The sequence below is a fragment of the Pinus tabuliformis genome, chromosome J (genome assembly GCF_031772625.1).
Source record: "Pinus tabuliformis cultivar Carrire ecotype Pingquan chromosome J, CPIR1, whole genome shotgun sequence".
NCBI lineage: Eukaryota > Viridiplantae > Streptophyta > Pinopsida > Pinales > Pinaceae > Pinus > Pinus tabuliformis.
The window spans coordinates 726,098,435-726,105,116 of NC_142295.1; positions in this window are offsets into that span (position 1 = coordinate 726,098,435).

Below are 6,682 nucleotides of genomic sequence, written 5' to 3' on the forward strand. Positions count from 1 at the left end.
CACCGAGCATGATAATGACTTTTCTTCTAGGCTAGAAAAAGTACATATTTTAAGCTAGAATAATAGTGCCTCCTTGAATTGCTTTTCCCCAAATAAATTGTAATGACTTATATTAACTATTTCAAATTCTTTCACGAAGAACAATGGAAACACTAATTTAAATGAAAGTAATGGGATATTCTCAATTTTTTCATCATGGATATAGATTGATAAAGCTACATAACCCTAACACTTGGACCAAGAAACACTTATGAGTTGATTACTTCCATTGTTGATGTCAGGCCAGGGTAACTCCAGAATTGGCAGAGAAAAACTAATTGCATAATTCAATAGCTAACTATCATTTATATACATAAATGGGACGGATCAGTTCATCTTCTTGATGACTGTTCGTGTTCCAGTTCACCCATCCGTTGAGGATTAGGTGTCAACATTCCCCCCCTTAATCTGAAGGGATGTTGGTGAGTCAAGCATCGTTCTGAATCTTTCAAGCTTTTCTCTTCCAAGCGCTTTGGTGAAGATGTCTGCAATTTTCTCGTTTGTGGAACAATGACGGAGATGGATTGTTTTGGCCTCAACATGATGTCGGATCAGATGATATTTAGTATTGATGTGCTTAGTGCGATCATGGAACTTTGGGTTCTTGGCCAACTTTATTGCAGAGGTGTTATCAATCATGAGTGGAGTTGATTGTATTTGTTTTACCTGCAAATCTTCAAGAATTTTCCTGAGCCACACAATTTCTTTCGTTGCTTCAGCTGCTGCCACATATTCTGCTTCTGTTGTGGAATCTGTTGGTACTGATTGTTTGCATGATCTCCAGGAGACAGCTCCTGATCTAAGACTCATAGCATATCCTGAAGTAGATACCCCAGTTTCTTTGTCTCCATCGAAGTCTGAATCAGAGTATCCAATCAAGTTGAAGTCGTCCACCTGTGTATACTTGATTCCAAGGTCTTGAGTTCCCTTCAATTACCTTAGAACTCTTTTTGCAGCAGACCAATGTCCCTCACAAGGCTTTTGCATAAACCTGGAGAGGATTCCAACAGCAAATGAAATGTCTGGTCTGGTAGTAGTGAGGTAGATGAGACTTCCTACAAGCTGTCTATACTTTGTTGCATCCTCAAATTCCTTTCCTTCAATAGATGTGAGCTTCAAGTTTTGTTCCATTGAAGTAGAAAGAGGATTGCACTCTGTCATGCCAAATCTGTTTAACAAATCTCCAATGTATTTCTTTTGAGAAAGAAATATGGATTTTGGATGTTGGGTTACTTCAATGCCAAGATAGTAATGAACATAGCCCAAATCAGTCATTTCAAAACTTTTTCCTAATTATTTCTTTATGGATGCAATATAGCTTTCATTGTTCCCTATCATTAAAAGATCATCTACATATACCACAAGATATACAACTGTTTTGCCAACTTTCTTGACAAATAAAGTTGCATCATCAAGATCAAAATGTTTGAAGTTGAGTTTCAGAAGATGCTCAGTTAGTTTTTCATACCAGGCTCGTGGTGCTTGTTCGAGGCCATACAAGGACTTCACAAGTTTGCATACTTTGTGTTCATGTCCTTTCACAGCAAATCCTTCAGGCTGGGACATAAAAACATTCTCTTTTAGATCTCCATTCAAGAATTCAGTTTTTACATCCATTTGATGGACTTTCCAACAGTTCTGAGCAGCTAGTGCAAAGAGTGTCCGGATGGTGGCCCATTTTGCTGTGGGGGCAAAAGTTTCCTCATATTCGACCTCTTCTTTCTATGCAAAACCTTTTGCCACAAGCCTAGCTTTGTGCTTGTCAAGTGAGCCATCAGCTTTGTACTTGTTCTTGTAGACCCACTTGCAGCCAATTGGTTTGGTTCCAAATGGAGGATCAACCAGCTTCCAAGTGCCATTTTTTATGAGGGCATCATACTCCTTCTGCATCGCTTCTTTCCATTCATCATGAGAAGCAGCTTCTTTGAAGGAAGTTGGGTCAAAATCTGTAGACAAGTTCAATTCACAATCATAAGTAACATCCATATCAACAGGTGAATTAGAGTTATCTACATCACCTCCATCTTGTCGGTTTGTATTTCTGGTTCCTGTTTTTCCAATTTCATCAGGATGAACACTTTCAAGTGTCTTTGTCAGCCACTTTGGGGGACCTTTCTAAGATGGTCCAGGCTGCTCTGTTGATTGAGTTGGGACTGAATCAAGATTGAGTCTCCCAATTCTATCAATTACATCACTTAAAGCATCATCCGTTGTTGGAGTTTCATGCAGGGGAGATTGTTCTTCAGAAGAAGATTCCACATGTTGTTCTAGTATAGGAATCCCCCCTTCAAGATGTGGAATCTGATTATCAAACTCTTGAAATGATTTCGGTTTTGTGAATCTATCCAAGCGATCAAGTTGCTGCTCAACAACACTGTCAGGTTTGGATGATTCAAGAAAAATGACATCTCTAGATACAACAAACTTTTTATTTACTTCATCATAGAGACGGTATGCTTTAGATGTGTTTGAATACCCCAGGAAGATACACTTACGACTTCTAGCACCAAGTTTGTTTCTATGTACCTTTGGTATTAAAGCATAACAGGTGGAACCAAAGATCCTGAGATGTTTTACCGAAGGAACATGTCCATACCACAATTCATAAGGAGTCTTGTTTCTTATAGCACTAGATGGACATCTATTCTTTATATATGCAGCACATAGAACAGCATCAGCCCAAAACATTATCTTTACATTTTTCAAGAAAAGCATGGATCGTACCATATTCAAAATTGTTATGTTCATTCTTTCAGCTACACCATTCTGTTGAGGATTATAAGGCACAGTTGTTTGATGTTTAATCCCATGTTGGCGAAGATAGTGTTCAAATTCATTTGATGTATATTCTTTTCCATTATCAGTGCGAATAGACCCAATATGAGATTGTGCATCATTTTCAATCCACTTATGAAAATTCTTGAATGTTTGAAAAGCATCAGATTTGTTCTTCAATAAATAAACCCAACACATTCTGGTGTAATCATCAATAAATGTCATGATATATTTATTTCCATTTGCAGAAGGAACAGGCATTGGACCACATAAATATGAATGAATGAGTTCAAGCTTCCTATGTGCTCTTGAATGTGAATCATGAAAAGACTGTTTGCTATGCTTTCCTAGAATGCAAGCATCACATTGCTTATGTTTTCTAGGAATTGTAGGCAAACCAGCAACACCATTTTTCTTTAACAAGCGGAGACTATCATAGTTTAAATGTCCAAATCTAGCATGCCATAATAAACTTGACGGAAGTGTACCTTATTCATGATGAGAAATATATGAGAAATGTTGTGCATGAGCATAGGTTCCTTGCAGTTTAAGAAGTCTTTCTTCTTCTATACCCCTCATGACAAGTGAGTGGTCAGATGCCTTTCTTACCTCAAGCTTTCCATCAAACATGTGAATGGAGTGACCTTGCTGGCGGATGTGGACCAGGGATAGCAAGTTTCTCTTGAGCTGTGGGAGATATAGAACATGATCCAGAAGAAAGTCTGGAAGACCAGGCAGTTTAAGCCTGATTGTGCCAAGCCCTGATGGCTTGATTTTTTACTGATCTGCAAAGTATACTGCTCCATCAACATTATCAGTGAAATCTTCAAAAAAACCTTTCCTATGAGTCATATGACAGGTTGCTCCTGAATCAAGCAACCAGTCATTTTTCGAAGAAGCAAGTGAAGCATTAAACAAATCTTCATTTACTCCAATGTTACATTGTGCCTCAATATAGTGAGCGGATTCAGGTGCTTTACCTTTGTCTGTGTCATCAGTTTTACCTTTCTGCTGATTTCTTCTCTGCTCAATTTTGTCCCATGGTAGCTTGCATGTAGAATCATCATGTGATCCATTTCGTTTGCAGCGAATGCAATGCAGATCTGCTTTTTCTGCTTGAGAATGTCTGCCCCCCCTGCCTCTGAAGTATCTTCCTCTTCCTCTTCGTCCACCTTTTCCTCTTGTAGAATCTTGAGCAGGATGCTTTTCTTTATGAGCAAGGCAAACAGTCTCTTCAGAAGATTCAGGGACTGTCTTCTTTCCAAAGGCTTTCTCTCTTTCAGCAAACTTTTTCACAAGAGACTCAAAGGTTATGTCTTTAAGATTTCCATTTACTTGTAAAGACTCAAGATAATTGGAGTAGGTAGGATAGAGTGCTTTGAGAAAGGCAATAAGAGAGATATCCAGCTCAACCTTAGTGGATTTAATATCATGCATTATAGACTTTATTTTAGATGCAAGAGCAAGAGGATCATTATTTTTCAGTTCAAGGGTGAAGAGTTTAATCATGAGCTGAACAACTTCAAGTGCAGAATGTGAATCATAGAGTTCTTTCAGCTTTTGTAAAGCTTCAAAGGCAGTGGAATAGGATGAAATATGACGACTTACTTCTTCATTTACAGATGCTGCGATCAATGCATAGGCTTTGCTGTTCTTGTTTTCCCAAATGACAAGTTCTTTATCTGATGTAGGTTGCACAGGGTCTTTGTCTTCTTCTCCGACACACACTCCTTTCCACAACTCATTGTAGATGAGGGTGTGTTTTACCATCCGAGACCATTCTGAATAGTTCTCCTTGCCAGTGAGAACTATTCCTACCATAGAAATGATTGAATGCATTCTGTAAAAGAATGTCTCTGCTAAAAAGAAAACTTCTGTTGATAAAAAAAAACTTCTGCTAAAAAAATCCTTATGCCACAGCCTTATGCACTTTATTTTCTTCTAACGTTTGATAGAAGCATCAACATTTCTTATATCACTGCAATATTATTATGTTTTGAAAAATGCGCAATGGAATATATCACTTCATTCTATTAATATATCACTTCAATATATTAAAAATGCGAAACTATTATGAAAGCAGCGCAATATATAAAGCTTTTGAATGATACAAATGTTTTGAACAATACTGAACACTTTCTACTATCCCAGCAGCTTCGTGTCAAGAATGCATGGAAAACGACCCTCTCGATCCTTTCCGCTCCAAGTATAAGCATAATATCTTTATGCGGACCTATCCGAGCATTCTAAGATGATTTCAAGAAACCACTCTCTTGCAAAGAGGCGGCCAAGATGATCAAATCTATCAGATTTCAGTAATTGTGATCACGTGATAGATTAGCATAAAACTGTGCACATTCATATAAAGAGACGAAATCATGTTAGATCAAAAGCAAGATAGCTGCTTTTGTTTTTCCCTTCCTTTTCTTTTAATGTTTGCGCGACAACTGGAGCGTCTCAAAGCATTGGAGGCCATCGAACTCTGGTGCAATCTTTATATGCTTGGAGCCCTTTCCAATATTCACCACCATGTTATATACACAGAACAGAAATCAAATGAATGGATACCATGTGATGTCCAAGTCGCAATACCTCAGGTAGAGGCTTACCAGGCTGGGGACACGTTATACCTCCTCGCAGAAGGAAATGCGTTGTCTTGTCGGTGCTCATTCACTGGAGCTCTGGAAAAGGGTTACGGCTATCTGAGCATGGCTGTAGTCATGGGACTGGCATTTTGGTATCTTTTCGTTTTGGTCGGAAGCTAGCTTCAAGTCTTTGCGTGCAAATTATCTCGTCTCCACGGTGAATATCTGAACAATTCAGGCATGGTTGCAGTAACGTAAGATCTCGGAGGTCATGGAAATCAGGAAAATCGTGAAGGTTGATCGAACCGAATCCTCTTCCGGTGAAATGCCTAATCCATTTGCAGCCATAGAAATGGTTTCACCTACTGCTACTCCGCAAGTGGTAGACGGCAGACGGAGAGGGAGGAGAGCGAGAACAGGCTGCAGAACAATCAATGACTCTTAACCGATACTCAGAGACCCAATGACACGCAGGACAGAGGCATTATGGCAAACGTTCAGGCAGAGGCGCCAGTGAAACGTTCATGCAGAGGTGCCAGGCAAACGTTCAGGCAGAGGTGCCAGGCAAACGTTCAGGCAGAGGCATTATGGCCAGAGGAGTTACAAGGAATCTGGGACCTGTGCTCTGATACCATGTCAGGCCAGGGTAACCCCAAAATGGGCAGAGAAAAACTGATTGCATAATTCAATAGCTAACTATCATTTATATACATAAATGGGACGGATCAGTTCATCTTCTTGATGACTCTTCGCGTTCCAGTTCACCCATCCGTTGAGGATTAGGTGTCAATAGTTGAAAGTGTTGGTTGTCTAATACGGGCTTCAATTGGAGCAGTGGCCACTAATGCAATGGAACCAATGGAAAATCCCTTGCAATTGTTTTTTGAAGTAATCACTATTACTAAAAGTGGAAGAAAGTCAACAACCCTCACTTGAACATGTCTAGTCTCTCTCCAACAGGATCTTCATTATAATGTTGCATCTTAATAGAATTGTACAAACAATTTTCTAGTAAATAACCTTAACAAATCTAGAAAGATATTCCAATGTCTATACACTAAACGTTAAAACTACTAGTATTTTGGTCATTTTTTTAATATGGTTGCAATAAACAATACCCTTGATTGAAACTCTTGTGCTAGCATTGGTGATTCCTCATGGATTTCTTTTGTCATTCTTGGAAACAATTGATATTGATTAATAAGATATTCAGTCTTCCTTTTTGTTTATAAATGTACCTTTTTTAGGAATAATTGGTGTTCTATGATTGATACATGCTTTTT